Source organism: Zingiber officinale, chromosome 2B, assembly GCF_018446385.1.
Source record: "Zingiber officinale cultivar Zhangliang chromosome 2B, Zo_v1.1, whole genome shotgun sequence".
NCBI classification, from domain to species: Eukaryota; Viridiplantae; Streptophyta; class Magnoliopsida; order Zingiberales; family Zingiberaceae; genus Zingiber; species Zingiber officinale.
The window spans coordinates 61007489-61033630 of record NC_055989.1 but is presented as its reverse complement, the minus strand read 5'-3'; positions in this window follow the sequence as shown (position 1 = coordinate 61033630).

Genomic DNA, 26142 nt, shown 5'->3' with positions numbered 1-26142 from the left:
TGGTTTGATTACGGACTTTTGGTTTAACTTGTGTTAGATTCAGATTTAGTTTTGGTTTCCACAAATAGACATTCTTGGATAAACTTCTAAGCTTGGTGAGTCACAGGGACATCATTAGAAGTAACCAACCTTCAAGTTTTCCGAATAGTCCTATCCACTAACTTAGTACTAAATCTTGGTCTAACCGGTTAGGATTCGTTTAAGGGTAGCTTCGGTCAGTTCCACTTGGCCAATCGAAGCCATATCTTTCTAGACATGCGATGCCCAAGCTTCCTAACGTACTATCATCCAAAACTTCACCAGACCATGAGTCGTTAACCTCGGTCTCTTTTAACTAATCCCGACACCCGGGTTAGTTTGTTTTGGGTTACCCCTGCTTGTATGTTAGTTTTGAGGTGCCACTATTCGAGCCTCCCAATTATTGGCCATTAATTTAGATTTTGGGTTTGTTTCTTCTTTTATAGTTATAATCAACTTGGTGATAGTCTAAATTTTGTTGAGTTTTGAATTTTGATTTTAAGTTAAATTTATTTTTTAGTTTTTGATCTGATTTATTCAAGTTTATATAATGTATTTTATCTTTAGGTATATAGAATTGATTAAGTCCTACTTGCGTGGTTAAGCACGCTTTCGGAACCCAAGCTTGTTTAGTTGCTTTGTGTTGGGTTAATAATGATTTAAAGGTTTTGTTTGATTTTGACTTATATCCAAGTCCGGTTTTATTATAGCATGCCTTTTGGTTATTTAGAATTAAATCTAAATTTTTAGATCTTGTTGTGAATTTTTCCAACAATTCTTTTAACTTATTAATTTCACTTTTTAATGATATATTCTCCTCCTCAAGTGTTCGGTCTTGAGTTGGATTCGAATTTTTTAATTGTTCCTTGAGGTTTTGATTTTCCTCAAGAAGCGATTTATTTTCATTTTCCAATTTAACTAATTTTTTATTTAAACACGAGATAATTCTAAAGAATTTATGATTTAAGTTTCGGTATACCTCTTCGGAACCTTCGGAAACGAGTGCGGACTCGTGGCTCGATTCGGGTTCGGACCCGTCTTCCGATTCCTCTGATTCGTCTTCCGTTTCAGCTTCGCGAGCCATCAGCGCGAGGTGACTTTGGTGTTTTTCTCCTCCGATTCGTCCGAGGAGGAATCGTCCCATTGAGGGCTTTCTTCTTTGTTGACTTTGGTTTGTCAAGTTTCAATCTTGGGCATTCGTTCTTGTAGTGCCCCTTTTTGTTACATCCGAAACATGTGACATTTCTTGAGTCGGCTGGCGAACTGATCTTCTGAAGATCCTGTTTGCTGAAGCTTCTCTTTTTCCTGGTGAACATTTTCCTTACCAGGTTCACCAAGTGTTCTTCGTCTTCAGAGTCTTGATCGGAATCTTCTTCAGATTCGGGCTTGTTCTTCTTTTCTTTAGAGGAACCTGCAATTAAAGCTACACCTTTCTCGACCCCGGCGTTAGTTTGCTCATGAAGTTCTAATTCATAAAAGAGTTCATCCAATTTTAATTTAGATAGATTTTTTGAAATTTTGTAAGCATCTACAATTGATGCCCACAAATTATTTCGCGGAAAAGCATTTAACGCGTACCTTATTAAGTCTCGGTTCTCCATTTGGTGTCCTATCGCGTGGAGACCGTTGAGGATATCTTTGATTCTCGCGTGGAGCTGACTTGCCGTTTCTCCTTCCTGCATTTTTATATTAAAAATTTTATTTAACAGCAAATCTCTTTTTACCTTCGCGTCGCTTGTTCCTTCGTGCAGCTCGATCAGTTTATCCCAGAGCTCCTTAGCGTTTTCATGCGGTCCGACCCGGTTCAGTTCCTCTCGTGTTAGTCCGCAGTGTAGAGTGTTGATGGCTTTGTTCTCCATTGATGCCTTTTTCTTTAAATCATTTGTCCATTCTTCAGGGTCTATTATTTTCCCGGAGTTGTCTACTGGAATTTTATAAGCCTTTGTGACGCTCATCCATTGGTCATAGTCTGTCTTCATGTAGACCTCCATTCTTCTCTTCCAGTACGAAAAATCATCCCCGTTGAATAGGGAGGACGAACTGTGCTGAAGCCTTCTTGTTGAGACATCTTATCCTGCATACACTAAATTAAAAAAAATTCCAAGACTTTGTCTTGGATTAGCAAAGTAAAAATAGAAACTTTAAGTGTAACGAAAAAAATTCCAAAAAGATAATAATATCAGTTTGAATTAAAATTTCACCCGTCTGATTGGTGGTTGCACCAAATCAGTGCCCGCTCCGATACCACTTGTAAGACCGATAGGTTCGATAGAGGGGGTGAATATTGATTCAAATATAGAGTATTAGCGCAGCAGAAAAGTAAAGTAGACACAGTGTTTTTTACTTCGTTCGGACGACTCCTACTCAAGGCCCGTGGTCCTTGACCACTTTCGTTGGGCAATAGCAATTCGAATATAATTACAAAATGAATACAGAAATGCTTAATGAAACAAAGTAATACCGACAAGAAAATTAACCAAGAACGAAGAAGCACTTTGTCGGAGCTTTGTTAGCCGCAGAACGAGAGCGGGACCAGAATGAAAGTTCTCGCTGATGATTGATTCAAGCTCTGCCTGGGCTTCTTTATATCGTCCCCGCTGAATTCCTTCCGCACTGAATGTGACGAGCTGCACAAACCATGATGCTCCACGTGGCGACGACTCTACTGGATGAAATTTGCCTTCCGGCGCCGGATCCTTCCGCGCCTGATCCTTCCGGCGCGACCTCCGGCGCTGGATCCTCGCCCGACCCTCTTCCGTAAAGTCCTTCTCCCAAGAAAAGGTTAGTCCGAGGCAAATGTACCCTGCAGCAAAAGAATGTTAGCACAGTTTTATAGATGAGCAAAGTATGACTTAGATTCCGTCTTCCGAGACCGGAATCTAGTCACGATCTCGACTTAGACATCCGAAATGGATCTAAGCCGGATCGACGCCTAATGTTCCCTACCCGGGAACGCGTCCTCGCAGTCACTCCCCTCCAGTGACTTACCTCACTTACCTGCCAGACGTCCGGTCAGCCCGTCGACCCGTCTGGACTTCTTGCCAAGCGTCCGGTCAGCCCGTCGACCCGCTTGGACTTCTCGCCAGCTATCCGGTCAGCCCGTCGACCTAGCTGGACTTCTCGCCAGCTATCCGGTCAGCCCGTCGACCTAGCTGGACTTTTCCTGCACACTTGATAAAGGTGTCAGACAACAACACACCTAACTTAACCTGATTTGTCATTCATCAAAACCTGAGTTAGACCGTTAGTGCTAACCGCACCAACAATAGAAAATTATTTAGGAGCGTGTGATCTTCTCCAACTGAAGGGGCACAATCCTATTTAATGGACTAAGTATCAAGTAATGGTATACACTTAGACACATTTAATAGTATCCTCCCCAACGGAGTCACTGCTATTATTTGTGTGACCAAAGGAATACCAACTATTAATTTTATTTGTCATAAAGTTAGGATGACAAGATAATAAAATTAATGGGTAAGACCCTCCTCTTACAAATGTTTGATTTTGTATACGTCCACACCAACGTGGCATGTAAAATTCACGGTGTTTTGAGGTGTTGGTAAATTTAAATAATATTATTTGAGGAATCAATATTATTCTAAATTTAGAGTCTTGACCAAAAATTTATTTTGTGATTCTTAGGATGACTTTCAACCCACTGGGCATTATACTGAAAGAGAACAAACTTACTGGTCCCAATTACATAGATTGGAAAAGAAACCTGGACATTGTCCTAACTGCTGAAGGTTATAAGTTTGTACTGTTAGAGGTCTGCCCAAATGTGCCTAATAGCAGCTAGGCCGTGTGAGCCACACGACCGTGTGACTCATCCAGAACCAAAGTAGAACACGGCCGTGTGAATCCACATGGCCATGTCATCCTAACCCTAAGCGAAAAGGGAGAGGTCGTGTGGATCAACACGACCATGGCACGGGCTGTGTGGTGTCCGTGCCCTTTCTTCCCCTTTCTTAGGGGAGGGAGGTTCTCCCCTTAAGGAGATCCATCTTGGTGTCGATCTTCGTCTTCTCCGACCTTGATTCGATGATCCGAAGCCGTCTCCATCTCCACATCAACTCTAGGAAGCTAAGGATTCTTTCTGAAGATCACTCATCACCATTTGGATAAGCATTTATCTTCTTTTCTCTCGATTTGGATGGGAATTCTTGCAATCTTTATATCTTCGGTTTTTTATCTTTGTGCTATGGAGTAGATCTATTGTTTTAGGATTAAGGGAGCAATTGTGGTGTGATTTGATGTAAGAACTCATGGATATACCAATTTCCTATCTAGATGATGCTAGCATGTCTTGTATTTATTTGATCTTATGTGGATCTCTGTATTTGGACTTAATTACTATGTTTGATTGAATGTTTGTGATACTTGTGAATCCTGTAGAGGATTGCCCTAGATCGTATGACCGAGGGATGCTAGTGATAGGTAGTCCCGCAAACGGACGTCTAGGGTTTCATCTTGAAAGGTGAAGCAACTCTCTATAAGGAGGTGAGATGGTTGAATGCAATCATCACCTTCATCACTATGTACATTAAGTAGAGTATGTGTTTCTATGTTGTATGACCGAGGGACGTTAGTGACAGGCATATCCCGTTAACGGACTTCATAAGAATCATATATATTTGGTTGCTAGTGATGTCGATCTAGGTCCCTTGCCGATTGTCTTTTACTGGAGAGAACTGGCAATTTCCTACAAATGCATGTTAATTGAGGATATAAATTTGTGAATCATGTTGCATTGATGAATATCATAATGAAACCGAATTTCTAGAACACTTGCAAAAACCAAGTTTCTCATTTACTTTTCTATTTCTTTACCTTATTTCTTTACTTAACACATTTCCTATCTTAGTCAATTGTTTAACTAATTCTTCGTGAGACATTTCTAGTGCTTATAACCAGTCCTTGTGGGTTTGATATCTTTTATTATTGACGACGAAATCATGCACTTGCAGTTGCGTAACAAGTTTTTGGCACTATTGTCGGGGGCTGCGCTTATAACATTAGAGAAAATCATTTGAGTTAGACTAAACTTTTTTTTTCTATTTCATACTTGTAACTAGTCTCAGAAATGTTGTTTTTGCAATTTCATCCTACATTTCTTATTTCTTTTTTTTGTAATTTTTCTTTCCTTTGTGTTTAATTCTACATTTCTTGTTAGTTTTACATGTCTATCTTATTCTGACTATAATCTTTTAGATGGACATGTTTAAACTGATCACTAGATTGAAATCTCTATTCCAATAGTTTGACCAAATTTCTATTGTGAACTCTAATACTTGTTTCTATGAGATTTATTGTGTAACTAGTCATATATATGATAATTGTCTAACATTGTTTGATCGTCTATATAGAATGCATGTTGAAAAAAGGGGTGTTTTCTCTAACTTTAATAAAATGCCAGAGCAAAATCTTTGTAAAGCTTGCAAATAAATAAGCCATTCAATCAAAAGTTTCCACAAGCTACGCAATTTGGGAACATTAATAGTTGAACTCAATAGAAAAATAGATGAAATGATCTCATCAAATTAATTCACACACATATGACTCCCACTCAAAGGACCCCCAATTTTCTTTTATCTTCAATAAGGGACAAGGTAACTATGTAGATGCTATGGAAGCTCAATCATCATCCGCGGTGGATAGAATTTTGAAAGGTTTATAGGAGCTTCAAGATCTCAAGTTGAATCACACAAGGACATTAAGAAAATGAATGTTATGCTTGATAGCATAGACTTAATAAATAATATAATTTCAGCTAATCTCTTAGCTTGGCAAGAGTCTACAATGAGAAAATATTGTGATGAGCTTGAGGATCATGAATCTAAGACTTTGATAAAGGAGTGCACCACTTTAATTCCATTACCTCCTAATATCAAAGATCCAAAAGAGCCTTCCCTTCCTACATCTGAATCAATTTACAGTCATGTTGTGGAGGGATGTGTAGGGATGACCTTAGAATCACTCCCTTTAGTCGCACAATCATTAGTTACTTTGTATGATGTAGGATATAAACTAGTTGATATTAAGAGTGTATGGACTTGTGCAATAGAAGCAAAGTCTCAAGAATCACCTCCTTTAGTGAAACCACCACTTGAGCTAGAACCTTCCTTATCTAAATGTCAAACCATGTTCGATGATTTACTTACATTAGTGATTGGTAACAGTCAAATTTCAATTGATTTATCTACTATTACTAATCAATTCTTTTTTGAGCATGATGGTGGCAGGACGTACATTGCACAGGAGTCACAAGGACAAGATAGTGTTGAACCTTTGAAGGAGAGCATATTTGTTGAAAAGATGAGAGCCCTTGATAAGAGGGTTCTAAAATATCTTACCTCTCTAAGAGCGAGATTTAAATGAATCCAATAAGGTGGTCGAGCAAATGACTTTAAACAAGCGTTTCTTAGGAGGCAACCCAAGTTTAATCTTGTTTTCTTTTATGGCTAAAGTTTTTTTTGTAACGACCACCCTTCTTACTACTACTACTCTCTAAGGATGACCGTTACTTAACTACTAACTCTACTTAACCGGTATGATTAAAAATCACATGGAAACCCTACCGAAAAATTCCGACAGAGTCTCCCCTGTACCGGTGACCAAATCTATAATACAAACATAGTATACGCAACCACAGACGGCTGGAACATATTTTCCACAACCACGCAGTAATAAAAATCACAATAAAAACAAAGAAACTACTCTAGCAATAGTAATGACTACAGCACTCCACAATTAATAAAAGAGACTAGCTAGACATGGGAAAATAAACTCAACTACAATCCCAAATTTAATATAACATTAACAGAGAACTAAAAGAAAGTCTTGACAATTTTGCCAGCTACTTATGGATCTCTCCACAGTCCAGTCATCACACACCTTCATCACCACCACCACCCTGTCGCCTCCTTTTCATATCTTAGCTTTTCCTTTATCTACAGTAGGAGGAAAGAAAAAAAAGATCTATAAGCGAAAACGCTTAGTAAGTACTAATCTATCTCACAAAACTCGAAGTGCATAAAAGTAATGCAATAATACTGAAACTGAAATGCTAAAGCAAAGCTGCATGTACTCATGGTATACAGAAATAAAACTGAATACTAAACATGCTCACTAACTGACAGGAAAGTAATGAAACTACTACTGTAGGCTTAGAATTAAAGAACTAAACTTTTATTGATTCTAAGCATAAACTTGTTTCATTTTCTTATATCCTTATACTAGAAATTAATCTTTTAATTTCTCTTTCACTTTCTTCTTCTTGTTCTTCTTACTTTTCTTATACTAGAAATTAATCTTTTAATTTCTCTTTCACTTTCTTCTTCTTGTTCTTCTTTTCTTTTTCTTTTCTTTTCTTTTCTTCTTTGGGCCCAGGCTTAGTACCATCTTTGTTTTGCGCGCTCTCTAATAGTGACTGGGGTAGCGAGCCTCCAGCCCTATGAGGATAAAGACCTCGGTCTTACCAGGGCCAAGACCTCGGAATTGGTCACCTGGATTTGTTTAACGACAACCTCGGAAGTCGGGTACTAGCCTCTTACTTTAATTTACTTGTTATCTCTTTTTAACTAGACTTTAGTCTTTTTCTTTACTCATGCTTCTTATAATCCTTTATTGGAGCCTATTAGAATCCTGTAGATATATCTAACAAGTGTAGGATTACAATTAACTAAGCATGCTATAAAAAAACAATACAAGGGAAACAAATCTAAACTCTCTCTAAGCATGTTATAAAACAAAGCAATAGAAAAACAAAGCTGAACTTTCTAAACATGCTGTAAAACAAGGAAAAGAAAGCACATCTGAACTTACTAATCATGCTATAAAATAGAGCAAAAGAAAGCTAATTTGAACTTCCTAAACATGCTGTGATAAGAGCAAAAGAAGCAAATCTAATCTTACTAATCATGCTACAAAGTAGAGCAAAAGAAAGCTAATTTGAACTTCCTAAACATGCTGTGATAAGAGCAAAAGAAGCAAATCTAATCTTACTAATCATGCTACAAAATAGAGCAAAAGAAAGCTAATTTGAACCTTCTAAACATGCTGTGATAAGAGCAAAAGAAGCAAATCTAATCTTACTAATCATGCTACAAAATAGAGCAAAAGAGAACTAATTTGAACTATCTAAACATGCTGTGATAAGAGCAAAAGAAAGCTAACTAATCTTACAAATCATACATCACGTAAGTAAATATAACATGCATTTCTAATTTTAAAGCATGCTGTATTACCAAAGCACCCTAAGGCAACTGAATGATATTGCTAATACTTACAACTAACATTTTTAATCTGTACTAAAGGAACGAATCAACATAATAGTACTAACATTCTCATAAACCCCTAAACAGATTAAATGGGGCACTTTACCATTCCATCTACCTACAAATTCTAAGGTTTCATAGCACAAACATGCTCCTTAGGCTATGCTGCAAGGAATAAAACCACTTAAACATGCTGTGAAAGCAAAACTAAGCATACTGTGAAGTTCAAGCTATGAAAGTAAAACAAATTCAACTACTGCTCATGCTTAAATCCGAGAATGGCATCTCAATAAAGCAAGGAAGAAAACCCTAGCATATTCTTCTACTCGGCACAACAAGATCCGGAAGCAAGGAAACGAAACCCGAAAATTCGGAGCAACTCCTACCACAGGTGAGTAGTACTTACTATGCCTTCTTGGACTTACAACCAAAGGGTGGAAGGGATTCTAGGGTTTCAGGTAGAGCTTGAAGATCTCGGCTCCTCTTCGTGTCCACGGAAGCTCCTCGATGAGACGATCCCAAGGAGGTGGAGAAAACCCCTCGGAAAGCTTTGGCCGGCCGCCGGAGGAAGAGCCCTAAGCCCGCTTCTTTGTTTCCGCCGCGAGAGAGAAAGGAATCGCGAGATTAGGTCAAGGGAATAATCCTTTCTCCTCTTAACTTGCCCCTTTTATAACCTAGGTCTAACTTTGCCCTTTACTATAACTTATATATATCCCGCTTCATACTTATTAACAAACCACACGTAGCCCAGTTGGTTGGCTGCGTCCGGTTAGGTCGGGTTCGGCCGGAGGTCTTGGGTTCGAGTCTCACCTTCAACGGTTTTTGTCAAAACTTCTTTCTTTTTGTAAACCTATTAAACGACCTCCAAAAATTACGTAGAAATACTCTAAATATTCCTAAAAATCTCTAGAATATTTTAAAAGCATTTCCAAATATTTTTATGGACTTTTAGAACTTGAAATGGGAAAAATTTGGGTCGTTACATTTTTCTAGTCTCTTTTCTTTATTCATAATAAATCATATCTTCTACTTAATTTTTCTTGTCTATCTTCTTTTTTATATGATTCAATGTTGTGGAAGAGTGCAAATCACAGATAGAGAAGTATCTTCAAAACATGAATGTCTCAACCATTTGGAGCTTATTGTTGGACCGCGTTGGTCGGCTAGAAGGGGGGTTGAATAGCCCTGCAAAAACAAAAAGCAACCCTTCTCGATCTTTCAAATAAACACTTGCATATAGAAAATAAATAGAAAGTAACAAAAGAAAGAGGCACAAGTATTTACTTGGTTATAACCGGGGAGATTGTTAATCTAAGGAAGTTGAAATGCAATAGATATCTCCTTTTGGGCGGAGAAGCCTCTTATAGCATTTAAGCACAGGAAATAAAGAAGCTAAGCTACAAATGAAGTGCACAAGTGTTGGAAATGCTAATTGCTTGCCTGTTGTCTAGCTTCTGGACCAAGGCTGTATTTATAGCTTTGGTCGGGGCGTTTGGAAGGGTTCCGGGCGCCTAGGAGGGGATAAAATTTTATCCCCTTCACAACGGATCGCGTTTGATGCAATCCTGGTCAAAAGTCAACTCTGGGCGCTCAGAATGGTTCCGAGCGCCTCGGACTGTTCCGTGCGCCTCGGATTGCTCCGTGCGCCCCGGACTGTTCTGGGCGCCCTGGGTGGGGAAAGTCAACCTCATTGACTTTTTCAACCGGGGTCTTCTGCTTCGGCTCCGTTCGCCTCGGCCTGGGTCTTCCGCTCGCTTGGGTGATCTTAGCCATCCGGAATAGGGCTCACTCGAACCCAACTTCCGGCCTTCTCGAGTAGGCTTCCGCTCCAGTTTCTCGTCCCTCGGAATCATTGCGTGCTTCCTTCTTGTCCACCAGCGTACTCATCCGCAGCTCTTCGTCCCTCGGACGCACCAAGCCTGTCGGCTCTTTCCCATACCACCTTCTCGCTAGCTACTTCTCTTGCTCCCCGAGCAATCTTCCGCTTCGGCTTCTCGTCTCTCGGAACCAGCACACGCTTCCTTCTCGTCCGCCAAGGTACTCTTCCGCGACACCTCGTCCCTCGAACGTACCGAGCCCGTCGACTCTCTCCCCGTGCCATCCTTCTCGCTAACCACATTTTCCACTCGACTTCCTGTGCTCCTAAGTTCCTGCACACTTAGACAAAGGGTTAAAACACCACAAGACCTAACTTAAATTGTTGATCACATCAAAACAACCTGGGGTTCCAACAGTCTCCCCCTTTTTGATATGAGCAGCCCAAGTTAAGCTAGGGTAAATAGATATAAATTAAGAGTAATAAAATTTTGCATTAAAGTGCAAAAAAGATGGAAAATTTGGTCTACCTCCCCCTAGACTTATACTTTTCCTTCTCCCCCTTTGATCACATAAAAAATGGGGTTCAAAGAAAAAATCTAAGGGTAAAATATATTCAATTGAAACTAAACAAAGTATATTTATTTGAAATACTTTGAAAAATACAAACCAATTAGAGCATGATTTTGAAAACAAATTTTTTGATAGCTTTCTAAATCAATTTTTAGATCTTGAAAAAAATAGAGCATGCATTTTCAAGATTTAACACAAATTGCATTTTAGATAAGCTATTTTTTTTTAAAATAAAAAACTTTTGTAGGCACGGATAACTCAAACGAAATTTTCATAGTTTAACAAATTGAAAAAAGAATAATACCGGCTTATTATTTTTTTTATTTAAACAAAATTCGTTCTTAAGTTATTGCCATTTCTTTAATATCATTATGGTATCTAAATTTTCATTTTAGTCTATCATAATTTCTCAAGTCACAATTTTTCAAATTTGAAGCAGAAAATATTAAAGATGTAGAAAGTTGTATTCTTTCCTTGATCATGTTATTTTCTATTATTAGTTTGTCGAAATTCTTTAATCGACAAGCTATTGCATGAGTTTTCTTTAACCCACTATTCTTTAATAATTTTGTGGGGTTTAATTCGCAAAATCCTTTCGACAAAATAATTTCTGATTTGTAAAAATCTTTTGACAATATATTTTCTAATTCAAAAAATCTTTCGATAAGGTTTTAATTAAATAAATCAATTGGTCAGGAGGTGGAGGCCATACCTGACTTACCTTTTCGGCTGTTAACTCTCCCCTTGTCGAGTTGTTTTCTTCTGACATTGCTCTCCCTTCATCGATGCTCTCGATGCTCATTGAGGAAGAGTTGATTGCGTCTTCTGGTAGATGCTCGGTGGTGAGAGACGTTCTGGCAATTTTCTCAATTTCTGATTCCTCTGACTAGACTCAGTATCCATCGAGGAGTCGTCTTTGACCTCAACTGGTTCTTCGTATAGCTTCAAGAACTTTTCCCAAAGTTTTTTTATGCTTTTGTATTTTCTGACTCTGTCAAGATCCTTGGCAGGTAGTATGCTGAAAAGACTAGACTCGACCTTACCATTTGCCATAACATTGTTACATTGCTCGTCATCCCACTGATGCTCTTTAAGTTCTTCTCCTTCTTTGCTTTTGGGAACTTCAAAATCATATTTCATTATTAATAACATATTAAAATTAGTTTTAAAATAAACCTGCATTTGTCGCTTCCAAAATGCGAACTCCCCCTCGAATGTTGGTGGATAGATGTTAGCTCCAGTCATCTCATTACTTCAGTCAGTGGTTAGTCCTTCTGAGGCGTCCTCACTCTGATACCACTTGTTGGACCGTGTTGGCTGGCTAGAAGGGGGGTTGAATAGACCTGCAAAAACAAAAAGCAACCCTTCTCGATCTTTCAAATAAACACTTGCATATAGAAAATAAACAGAAAGTAACAAAAGAAAGAGGCACAAGTATTTACTTGGTTACAATAGGGGAGGGTGTTAATCCAAGGAAGTTGAAATGCAATAGATATCTCCTTTCGGACGGAGAAGCCTCTTACAGCATTTAAGCACTTGAAATAAAGAAGCTAAACTATAAATGAAGCGCACAAGTGATGGAAATGCTAATTGCTTATCTGTTGTCTAGCTTCTGGACCAAAGCTATATTTATAGCCTTGGTCGGGGTGCCTGGAAGGGTTCCGGGCGCCTGGGAGGGGATAAAATTTTATCCCCTTCGCAACGGATCATGTTAGACGTGATCCTGGTCAAAAGTCAACTCTAGGCGCCCCAGACTATTCCAGGTGCCCCGGATAGCACCGGGCGCCTCGGACTGTTCCGGGCACCTCGAGTGGGGGAAAGTCAACCTTGTTGACTTTTTCATCCATGGCCTTCTGCTCTGGCTCCGTTCGCCTTGGTCCGGGTCTTCCGTTCACTTGGGTGATCTCGACCATCCGGAATAGGGCTCACTCGAACCCAACTTCCGGCCTTCTCGAGCAGGATTTCGCTCCGGCTTCTCGTCCCTCGGAATCGTCGCGTGCTTCCTTCTCGTCCACCAGCGTACTCATTCGTAGCTCTTCGTCCCTTGGATGCACCGAGCCCGTCGGCTCTCTCCCGTGTCGACCTTCTCGCTAGCTGCATCTCTTGCTCCCCGAGCAATCTTCTGCTTCGACTTCTCGTCTCTTGCTCCCCGAGCAATCTTCTGCTCTGGCTTCTCGTCTCTTGGAATCAGTGCACGCTTCCTTCTCGTTCGTCGGGATACTCTTCCGTGGTACTTTGTCCCTCAGACGCACCGAGCTCATCGACTCTCTCCCCATGCCGTCCTTCTCGCTAGCCATGTCTTCCGCTCAACTTCCTGTGCTCCTAAGTTCCTACACACTTAGACACAGGGTTAAAACACCACAGGACCTAACTTAACTTGTTGATCACACCAAAACAACCTGGGGTTCCAACACTTATCACTTGGTAACTTCTCTAACTTCAAAAATCTCCTCCATATTTCATTTTCTAGATTTCATTGGGATAATGAAAAGTTTAAGTCTGGGAGGTGTCTTGCAACCTGAATTTTCTACATTTTCTTCTGCCTTCTCTTTTTCATTTTCAGCATTTTCATTTGTTCTACATTTTCTTTTGCTTTGCTTACTTTTAGTTTTTGCCTATTTCAATTTTTTCTTATTTACTGCATTTTTCTTTGCTTTGTTTGCTTGTTTTTGATTGTCACTTGACTATCTTTTGAAATATTTTGTGGTATATTGAGAACATCATCCCTTACTACTACTGACTTGTCCAATAACAAAATTGTTTGCACATTTATGTCTTGATTCATGATGTTATGGACATAATGCTAGTATGTTTAGTGTACTTCTTTCCTCTATCTCAAGTAGCATGAAATGAGCTAAGTATTGTACGGAGACAAATTTAAGTTTTGGCTTAATCTTAAGGATCTTATTCTCACTTTACTTGAACTTGAATGGTTGATATCATTGGAATAATCATAATTCATCTTATTTGTTTAGTACTTAGTTCTCATGGTGAATTCTCAAATTACATTTTGGTTACTGGATGTGGCTTGAATCATATTAGCTCATTTAGAAAAATCAAGATATCCCAATATTTGCATTTGTATGCATTTGTATTCAAGTGTTGCATCTTGCAATCACTTTATAAAAAAAAGAAAAAAAAGGAATAAGGGATATAAAAAATAGTTGTCATGAGTGGAAACAAGCAAGTTATCCCTTTGAGACCGAGTTAGGTTACTAGGAAAATAACTGCTATGTTTCTCTTGGTATCTAGCATGCCTTTGAGACATTGGGTGGATTGAGGAATATGAACTAAGTGTGTGGCAAGTAAGTACCTATCACCGGAAACATTAGGAACTCGATTGGATGACGACTTGACTTAGAAAAAAAATTAAAACTTGAAGAGTTTGGCTCACTCATTGCACTATGCACAAGAAATTATGTTTAGGCCATACTTGAGTTATCTCTACGATCATGCTCACTAATGAAACATGTGGATAGAGTTAGGAAAGTGCACGAGGGATTATGATGCATTATGGAGCACATGAGTCTAGATTACGGCGTTTTGCTTGAGGACAAGCAAAGGTGTAAGTCTAGGGGTGTGATGTGCGTAGATTATATACACTTTTATGCATGTTTTGACGCACATTCACATACTTTATGCATGCTTTGTCTATGCATTTTTAAACCCTTTGTCTTATTTTCAATATAATTACTCTTCTTTGTTCGGAGATCCGCTCTTTGTGCATTTTCTATTGAGAGGAGTCAAATTCGGAGAGAAAATGACATTTGTGATCAATCCGAATAGCAACCAAAGGCAAAATGCACTAGGCCATGTGACCCACATAGGCCATGTCAAAGAAGAAGAAAACAAGAACTGCTAGGCCGTGTGAAGTCACATGGCAGCGTAGCCCCTCCAGAGAAGGAGCAACGCAGGGCTGTGTGACCCACACGGCTGTGTCACCCCACAAACACATCCAGAGAGAAAGCAGAGGTTAGCCATGTGAATCCACATGGCTGTGTAACATCTCCAGAAAGCAAGAGCAGTTAGGACGTGTGAGCCACATGGCCATGTGTCTCATCCAAAAACAAAGTAGAACATGGGTGTGTGAATCCACACGGGCGTGTCATCCCAGCCATGAGTTAAAAGGGAGAGGCCATGTGGATCCACTCAGCCGTGGCATAGGTCGTACATGTGGTGTCCATGCCCTGCTCTATAAAATGGGGTTTGTTCCCCTTTCTTAGGGGAAGGAGGCTCTCCCCTTGGAGAGATCCATCTTGGTGTCGATCTTCATCTTCTCTAACCTTAATTCGACGATCTAAGGCTGTCTCCATCTCTACATCGACTCCAGAAGCTAAGGATTGGTTTCGAAGATCACTTGTCACCATTTGGATAAGCATTTCTCTTCTTTTCTCTCGATTTGGATTGGAATGCTTGTAATCTTTATGTCTTCGGATCTTTATGTTGGAATGTATATTAAAAGCCTAGCTTTTTGTATAAACATTTACGTAGAAATAAGAATCATATTGGTCAAATATCTACATTTATAAGTTAAGTGTAGTTGTTCAATTAATTAATATGGTAGATAACATAGTGTGTGGTGTCACACACAGAATATCATGTTATCGGTTCTTTATAAATTATAAACAGTAGCTCACGACTAAGATGGAAAGGAACAAACCATTGGAATAGTCGTAGTGTAATTTGTTATTAATTTATCTTAACTATAAAATTACACTAGTACACTTTGAGTGTATTGAGCAGGACCATTTAAGGTAAGTTCTTTATTTAGTATTTATTTCTTTAACTTATCAAAGGGTGAGATTTAGCATGATAAATCAATAGGCCCGATAAGTTAGGAAATGATATTATTTATAGTGTGTGTTGTTGATTATAGAAAGAAACTGTGTCCTAGTAATCTAGGTTGATAATGTCCCTAAGAGGAGCTCATAAGAATTATCATATTAAACCCTACAGGTGGACTTAGTCCGACATGACGATAAGGTTGAGTGGTACTACTCTTGGACTAAGACATTAATTAAAATGAGTTGTCAGTAACTCAATTAATTAATGAACATTTGATATCTTAAACACAGGGAGAATAACACACTCATAATAAGAAGGAGCCCAAAATGTAATTTGGGATTGGTGCGGTAGTTCAATAATAATTATTTAGTGGAATGAATTATTATTGATGAAATTAAGTCGGGTGTTCGGGGCGAACACAGGAAGCTTAATTTCATCGGAAGACCAAAACCAATTCCTCCTCTCGGTCCCTATCGTAGCCTCTTATTTATTAAGTATTATACCCACCTATACCCACCTTTATACCCATCCTAAGTTGGCCGACCAAGCCTTGCTTGGAGCCCAAGCAAGGGGCTGGCCAAGTTAATCCTTGGATGAACCAAGTGGTGGCCGGCTCTAGCTTGAGTCCAAGCATAGGTGTCCGACCACAATAAAATTAAAAGGATTTTATTTTTTAAAATTTTTCTTATGTGGATTCCATGGTTTTAAAAGAGAGTTTAAAATTTAAATCTTTCCTTTTATAGCTTTCTACAAAAGATTAAGAAAAGATTTGATATCTTTCCTTATTTGTAGATTGAAAGGAAGATTTTAGTTTTGATAAAACTTTCCTTTTTTGTAACCATGTTCATGATTTAAAAAGAGAGTTTAAAATTAAATATTTCCTTTTTTATGTTTCTACAAAAGATCAAGAAAAGATTTGATATCTTTCCTTATTTGTAGATTATAAGGAGATTTTAATTTTAAAGATAACTTTCCTTTTTGGAAATCATCCACATGTTTTAATAGAGAAATTTTAATTTTATATATTTCGTTTTATAACCAACCATGAAGGGATAAATTATTAGAGAAATTTTTATTTTAAAATTTCATGAAATAAATTAGAAAGTTTTAATTTTTGTTAAAACTTTCCTTGATTGGGATTATGAGGTGGTCGACCATATGATTTAAGAAAAGGAATTTGATTTTAATTAATTAAATTTTCCTTTTCATGGCAAAAAAATTAAGGAAGGTTTTATTTAAATTTTCCTAATTTGCCAAGACCAAGGATTATAAAAGAGAGGGTAGGGGTGCCTTCATGTCTAACAATTCTATTCTATTTTTCCTCCCTCTCTTCCTTGGTGGTGTGGCTGACCCTTCTAAGTTTTCCCTTCTCCTTTTTCTTTCTTCTCCTTGGCCAAAACTCTTCATCCTTTGGAGCTTGGAAGTTGTCTGGATATTGCTTGGAGAAGAAGGAGAGAAAGGATGCTTTGTTTCTAGCATCCCTTGGAGCTTGGTGGTGATGGCCGAACCTCACATCTCTTGGATTTTTTTTGTGATGGCCGAAACTAGCTTGGATAAGAAGGAGCTTGGGTGGTTCTTGTCTCGGTAGATCGCCGCCCACACGACGTCCGAGATAAGAAGAGGAATACGGTAAAAGATCAAGAGGTCGTTGCATACAAAGAAAGGTATAACTAGTAATTATTTTCCGCATCATGCTAGTTTTTCTTTGTATGAATTCCAAACACAAGAGGCATATGATTCTAGAGTTTCAGATTTGTTTCGAAGTTGTGTTTCTTTTGTTTTGTTTTTCTGATTTGTGATTCGATTGTTCTTTTCGGTTAAACTTAATGTTATTTTAGGAAATTAAATTTTGAATTTCTATTAAAGGCTTTGTCGAGACAGTGGTGGATGATCCCATACCCGAGAAGGCCTAGTGCCTCGCTATGTTTGACCTGGGAGCCGATTTTAGAAATAAATATTTAATCAACTTTATAACATAGGTGAATTTGGATCAATAGTGTTAAGTTCCGCTTGCGATCCAAATCTAAACCATTAAGAATAGATAAGTTAAATTTGGAATCAATAATGTTAAGTTTTGTTTGTGATTCCTAATTTAATTTCTAAAGAACACAATAGGTTGTTTAGGAAAGGTTCGACACTTGTACAAAATTTTGTACAGTGGAACCGGTACGATCTTCCTAGGATCAACCAACAATTAGTATCAGAGCTAGGGTTTGCCTCTGCGTGTTTGGTTTTCAGTTTAATTATGCACATGACATACATAATTTAGGCAGGATAATAGTAGGATATGCTAACTCTGTGGTTGTAGGCTCCAACTATTCTGGCTTATGGATGTTGTGTGTGATTGGACCCTTGGACATGTCAAGGGCATTTTATTGTGTGTGCATGATTGTATTTAACTAATACAGCAGGAGCTGTATTAGCCCTAGGATTTTACATTTATGTTTGATCTAGACCTTATGTACATTCCCTTGTGGAATATAGGATCGATGTATGTAAAATTCATTTTTTCTATCACGGATTGTATCCTTGCGAGGCGTGGTGCTATTGGAGGACCAGAGGTGCAGCGGAATAGGAACCTCGATGGACCCGACGACATGAACCCTAGGGCTGGCAGCACGCGAAGGACAGTGATGGAAAAGACCATAATAGTTGAAAAATTAATTTCCATATTTATTGCTTTTATTTACTGAGATTTGTGTGATGTGTGCTTGCTAGGTTAAAATTCCTCTCCCAAAATAACTAACTGGGAGAGGGATTTTTAAATAAATTTCATCGTCTCCATTATTGGTTTGTAAGTGATGCAACAAGCTTGCGTGTTGGCTCTGAGTGCCTCCCTCCACAACGGATGGGTTTGTTGCGGATCACTAGATCAAACTTCTTTTATGGATGGTTATAGGAAATTATTTAGGTGCGTGTGATCTTCTCCAACTGAAGGGGCATAATTCTATTTAATGGACTAAGTATCAAGTAATGGTATACACTTAGACGCATTCAATAGTATCCTCCCCAACGGAGTCACTGCTATTGTTTTGCGGGACCAAAGGAATACCAACTATTAATTTGTTATAAAGCTAGGTAAAACCCCCTCTTACAAATGTCTGAATTTGTATACGTCCACACAAATGTGGCATACAAAATTCATGGTGTTTGAGGTAATTTTATTTGTCATAAAGTTAGGTTGACAAATTAAAATGGGTAAAACCTCCTCCTACAAACAATTGAATTTGTATACGTCCACAATAACGTGGCATACAAAATTCATGGTGTTTGTGGTAATTTAAGGTTGACAAGATAATTAATGGGTAAGACCCTCTTCTTACAAATGTTTGATTTTGTATACGTCCATACTAACGTGACATACAAAATTCACGATGTTAGAGGTGTTGGTGAATTTAAATGATATTGTTTTAAGGAATCAATATTATTTTAAATTCAAAAGTTTTGACCAAATATTTGATCAAAGGCAGACCAACTATTAATTTTATTTGTCATAAAGTTAGGTTGATAAGATAATAGAATTAATGGATAAATCACAAGGATTTTGAGGTATTGGTCTTGACCAAATATTTTTGTGATTCTTATGATTTCAAATGTTTGTCAATCCCCTAGCTGTTATACTATAGAATAGACTTAGTAGTCCCAATTATGATTGGAAACAAAACTTGGACATTAAGGTGGGTTGTCCTCTCAGAACTAAGAACAATATAGGTGTATTTTATTCATTAGTTGTAGAAACATGTTTAGTGGTGTTATCTACTAGTACCTGGTGTGTAGATACAAGAGCCACTGATCATGTCTGCAATTCATTGCAGTGTTCCAGAAAACCTGACAACTATATGAAAGGGAAAATACCATCTACATGGGCATCGCTACAAAAGTAGCAGTTGTTGCAGTGGGAGATATTTATCCTCTGATAGGAATAAAATATGGATATTGAGAAATTGTCTTTACGTACCAAGTTTAGAAAGAACTAAATTTTAATTTCTAAAACTATTAAGGATAGATATTCTGTCTATTTTGATAACAAAGTTGTTATCAAGAAAAATAGTGAAGTTATCTGTTCTGGTACGTTGGTTGACAATTTATAATCCAATAACTCCCACGATTCAACAAATGAAAATTAATAACACATCTTCTAACTTTAATAAGAGAAAGCAACCTTCGGAGATGAACCAATCATATTTTTGGCATCTAAGGCTAGGTTATATTAACTTGAGTAGGATTCAAAGGATAATAGCCGATGAACTTTTGGGTTTATTGGTAGTGGAAATCTTTCCAACCTGCGAGTCTTACTTGAAGGAAAAATAATCAAGAAGTTTTTAAGTCTAAGGGGTATGAAGCCAAAGATATGTTGGAATTGGTTCATTCTGATTTGTGTGGACCTTTGACTATCCAGGAAAGAGGTTGTCTCAAATATTTCATCTCTTTTATAGACGACTATTCGAGACACGGGTACATTTACTTGATGCGCCGCAAGTCTAAGTGCTTTGATAAGTTCAAAGAGTACAAGGCTGATGTGCAAAAATGTCAAGGTAAAAGTATCAAGACACTACGGTAAAATCGTAGTGGTCAGTACCTCTTAGAAGAGTTTAGGAGTCATGTATCAGAAGTCGGGATTCAATCCCAACTGACTGCACCTGGTACACCCCAACAGAATGGTGTAGTAGAATGAAGGAATAAGACTCTTATGATAATAGTTAGATTAATGATGAGTTATTCAGAATGACCAAATTAGTTTTGAGGATATACTCTGGAAACGAAAGTGAACATAGTACCTTCTAAGTCAAAATCCTCTACTCCCATAGAATTGTAGAATGGGCGTAAAGCCTACTCTAAAGCATATTCGATTTTGGGGTAGTTCAACACATGTGCTGAAGGGAGACACTGATAAGTTGGACAGGAGTTCACTTGTTTGTGGGTTATCCTAGAGAACGAAAGGAGGTTTATAGTCCTAAAAATCAGAAGGTCATTGTTAGCACCAATGCCCGATTTTAAATGATATTTATTTTGATTTATAATTTTTTTAAAAGAGAATATGAGCAGTTTATTAAAATAAATTAAAATAATAATTATTTAATAAATTTCTTTTTAATACCTTTTCAAATTATATTTATTTTAATTTATAATTTATAAAAAAATTTAAATTTTTTTTTGAATTTTATTTTAGCGACAGTTAATGTATCTATGTCGTCAAATAACCACAATTTGAGGTGGAAAATTTTTTCACAATTATTAGTGACGTTGAGTGCAGAATGTGTCGCTATAGTGTCACATTTGGCGACGTATTTTCTATGTCGTGTCACCAAATGATCCAGGGAAAATTTGCGCTATCTTTTAGCGACGTTGAGTGATGTGCGTGTCGCCAAAGGTCTTCATTTGACGACGCGTATTGTTTAATGTGTCGCTAAATGATACAAAATAAATGTAGGAAAATTTCCTCCTAATGGTCTATCTTTTAGCGACGCGAAACATTCATGCATCGCCAAAAGGTCATATTTTGCGACGTTGACCGCACTATGCATCGCTAAAAGTCAGAATTCTTATAGTGAGTATTCAACATCACTTAATAGACAACGGTTTTCAAAAATTGTTGTCGTAATCACAAAAAAACGCACATAGACAACCGTTTTCAAAAACTGTTGCCGTAGCCTTTAAAAACTGTTGTCGTAGTCTCAAAAAAATATAAATAGACAACAGTTTTTAAAAACCGTTGTCGTAGGCCAAAAAAACTGCTAAAAGACAACGATTTTTGTTAAAACCGTTGTTAAAAGGTAAAACAACAACAATTTGGCATAAAACTGTTGTTATTTGAGTGTTGTTAAATGAGGATTTTCTTGTAGTGAGAGGACTATGTAATGAACCACAAGACCATAAGTAAATTTGTTCTTAAGGAAATAATAAAAGACACGTCTAATCTAGTACCAACTGTACAAGATGAAATATCACAAGAAACTGCAACACGTATCACAAATGATACACAATTGCAAACAGTGCCTCATCGTAGTGGGAGGGTTGTTAGGCAACCAGAAAGATTCATGTTTTAGGAGAGTCTTTGGACTTAATCCCTGGTAAACATGAACCTGATCCCCGGACATATGACGAATCACTCCAAGATAAAGATACAACATCTTGGCAAAGAGCAATGAATACAGAATTAGAATATATATATTCTGATAAAGTTTAGGAGCTTGTTGAATCACCAAATAGTGTAAAATCCATTCAGTGTATAATAGAAAAAGAGGGACAGATGGGAAGGTGGAAACCTTCAAAGCAAGGATTGTTGAAAAAGGGAAACCTTTTATCGGTAGCCATGCTTAAGTCTATCTGGATTTTTTTTTTTTATCTATTGTTGCTCATATGGATTATGAGATTTGGCAAATGGATGTCAAGACAAGCTTTCCTTAATGGATGTCTTGAAGAAAGCATCCATATAAAGCAACCAGAGGGGTTTATTGAAAAGGGCTAAGAGCATCTAGTATGTAAGCTCAATCGGTCTATGGACTGAAGAAAAAGCTTTAAGATCTTGGAACATCCGGTTTAATGAAGTAATCCAGACCTATGGATTTATTCAATGTTCGGATGGGTTTTTGTGTATACAAGAAATGTAATAGAAACGTGGTGGTATTTCTTGTACTATACGTAGATGACATTTTTGATAGTTGGAAAAAATATCAAAGTGTTGTCGGAAGAAAGGGTATGGTTGTCCAAGCAATTCGATATGAAGGACTTGGGAGAATGCGCACATATTCTAGGGATCAAGGGATCACAAGAAAAGAATGTTGTGCTTATCCTGAGCTTCATACAATCCTAGCTCATTTTAGCATATAAGACTCCAAGAAAGGTTTTCTACCTTTTAGACATGGAGTAACTTTATCTAAAGAGATATCTCTGAAGACATCAAAGTAGATAGAGGAGATGAAGGCAGTTCCTTATTCTTCGGCTATCGGAAGCCTAATGTACGCTATGCACGAGACCGGATATCTGCTTTGCCATGGGCATGGTTAGCAGATATCAAAAGTAACCTTGGACAGGGACATTGGACTGCTGTAAAGCATATATTAAAGTACATGTGAAGGACTAGAGATTATATGTTGGTTTATCAAGAAGATAATTTGCTCCCTGAATGTTACACGGAATTTTGACTTCCAATCAGATAGGGATAATAGTAGTCGACCTCGGGGTTTTGTGTTTACTTTAGAAGGTAAAGCCATAACTATGGAGGAGTGTTAAGCATACGTGTTTTTTTGGACTCCACTATAGAAGCTGAGTATGTGGTAGCCTCTGAGGCAACCATAGAAGTTATACGGCTCAGAAACTTCATGATGGACTTAAACATGATTTCTGGTTTGCCCAAAAATTATTACAATTTATTGTAATAATAGTGGTGCAATAGCAAAGTAGAAAAAGCCAGAAGTCTATAAAGCAAGTAAACACAATAGAGTGCAAGTACCACCCAATACGAGACATTGTATAACGAGGAGAAGTTGTTGGCACCTAGATTGCATCAGGTGATAACCTGGGATATCCTTTCACTAAGGCCCTTAAGGCAAGAGCTTTTGATGGCCATGTTGAAGGGTTGGGAATCAGATGTATGGCAGGATATATGGCAACATAGTCTTTTAGTATAAGTAGGAGATTGTTGGAATGTATACTAAAATCCTAGCTTTTTGTATAAACATTTACGTAGAAATAAGAATCATATTGGTCAAATATATACTTTTATAAGTTGAGTGTAGTCGTTCAATTAATTTATATTGTAGATAACATGGTGTGTGGTGTCACACACAGAAGATCATGTTATTGGTTCTTTATAAATTATAAATAGTAGCTCATGACTAAGATGGAAAGGAACAAACCATTGGAATAGTCGTAGTGTAATTTGGTATTAGTTTATCTTAACTATAAAATTACACTAGTACACTCTGAGTGTATTGAGCATGACCATTTAAGGTAAGTTCTTTTTGTACTGACTTAATAAAAGAACAAGACCTTAGTTATTATGGAAGTGTGTGCTCTTAATCCTAATATAATTAAAAGCACATATATTTAGTATTTATTTCTTTAACTTATCAAAGGGTGAGATTTAGCTCGATAAATCAATAGGCCCGATAAGTTGGAAAATGATATTATTTTTAGTGTGTGTTGTTGATTATAGAAGGAAACTGTGTCCTAGTAATCTAGGTTGATAATGTCCCCAAGAGGAGCTCATAAGAATTGTCATGTTAAACCCTACAGGTGGACTTAGTCTGACATGATGATAAGGTCGAGTGGTACTACTATTGGACTAAGACATTAATTATAATGAGTTGTCAGTAACTCAATTAATTAGTGGGCATTCGATATCTTAAACACAGGGAGACTAATACACTCATAATAAGAAGGAGCCCAAAATGTAATTTGGGATTGGTGCGGTAGTTCAATAAGAATTCTTTAGTGGAATGAATTATTATTGATGAAATTAGGTTGGGTGTTCGAGGCGAACACGGGAAGCATAATTTTATCGGAAGACCAAAACCAATTTCTTTTCTCGGTCCCTATCGTAGCCTCTTATTTATAAAGTATTATACCCACCTATACCCACCTTTATACCCATCCTAAGGTGGCCGCCCAAGCCTTGCTTGGAGCCCAAGTAAGGGGTCGGCCAAGTTAATCCTTGGATGAACCAAGTGGTGGCCGGCCCTAGCTTGAGTCCATGCTTAGGTGGCCGACCACAATAAAATTAAAAGGATTTTATTTTTTAAATATTTCATTATGTGGATTACATGGTTTTAAAAGAGAGTTTAAAATTTAAATCTTTCCTTTTATAGCTTTCTACAAAAGATTAAGAAAAGATTTGATATCTTTCCTTATTTGTGGATTGAAAGGAAGATTTTAATTTTGATAAAACTTTCCTTTTTTGTAACCATGTTCATGATTTAAAAAGAGAGTTTAAAATTAAATATTTTCTTTTATAAGTTTCTACAAAAGATCAAGAAAAGATTTGATATCTTTCCTTATTTGTAGATTGTAAGGAGATTTTAATTGTAAAGATAACTTTCCTTTTTGGAAATCATCCACATGTTTTAATAGAGAAATTTTAATTTATATATTTCCTTTTATAACCAACCATGAAGGGATAAATTATTAGAGAAATTTTTATTTTAAAATTTTCGGAAACAAATTAGGAAGTTTTAATTCTCGTTAAAATTTTCCTTGATTGGGATTGTGAGGTGGCCGACCATATGATTTAAGAAAAGGAATTTGATTTTAATTAATTAAATTTTCCTTTTCAAGGTAAAGAAATTACGGAAGGTTTTATTTAAATTTTCCTAATTTGCCAAGATCAAGGATTATAAAAGAGAGGGTAGGGGTGCCTTCATGGCTAACAACTCTATTCTATTTTTCCTCTCCCTCTTCCTTGGTGGTGTGGCCGGCCCTTCTAAGTTTTCCCTTCTCCTTTTTCATTCTTCTCCTTGGCCCAAACTTTTCATCAATTGGAGCTTGGAAGATGGCCAGATATTGCATGGAGAAGAAGGAGAGAAAGGAGGCTTTGTTTCTAGCATCCCTTGGAGCTTGGTGGTGTTGGCCGAACCTCACATCTCTTGGAGTTTTTTTGTGGTGGCCGAAACCAGCTTGGAGAAGAAGGAGCTTGGGTGGTTCTCATCTCGATAGATCATCGCCCACACGACATCCAAGATAAGAAGAGGAATACGGTAGAAGATCAAGAGGTCGTTGCATACAAAGAAAGTATAACTAGTAATTATTTTCCGCATCATGCTAGTTTTTCTTTGTATGAATTCCAAACACAAGAGGCATATGATTCTAGAGTTTTGGATTTATTTCAAATTTGTATTTCTTTTGTTTTATTTTTTAGATTTGTGATTCGATTGTTCTTTTCGATTAAAACCTAATGTTATTTTAGGAAATTAAATATTGAATTTCTATTAAAGGCTTTGTCGAGGCAGTGGTGGATGATCCCATACCCAAGAAGGCCTAGTGCCTCACCATGTTTGACTTGGGAGCCGATTTTAGAAATAAATATTTAATCAACTTTATAACATAGTTGGATTTGGATCAATAGTGTTAAGTTCCGCTTGCGATCCAAATCTAAACCATTAAGAATAGATAAGTTAAATTTGGAATCAATAATATTAAGTTCCGTTTACAATTCCTAATTTAATTTCTAAAGAATACAATGGATTGTTTAGGAAAGGTTCAACGCTTGTACAAAATTTTGTACAGTGGAATCGGTACGATCTTCCTAGGACCAACCAACACTTTATCTTTGTTCTATGGAGTAGATCTATTGTTTTAGGATTAAGGGAGTAATTATGGTGTGATTTAATGTAAGAACTCATGGATATACCAATTTCCTATCTAGATGATACTAGCATGTCTTATATCTGTCCGATCTTGTGTGGATCTATGTGTTTAGACTTAATTACCATATTTGATTGAATGTTTGTGATACTTGTGGATCCCGTAGAGGGATTCGCTAGATCATATGACCGAGGAATGCTAGTGAGAGGCGGTCCCACTAACGGACGTCTAGGGTGTCATCTTGAAAGGTGAAGCAAGTCTCTACAAGGAGGTGGGATGGTTGAATCCAATCATCACCTTCATCACTATGTACATTAAGTAGAGTATGTGTTTCTGTGTTGTATGACCGAGGGACGTTAGTGACAGGCAT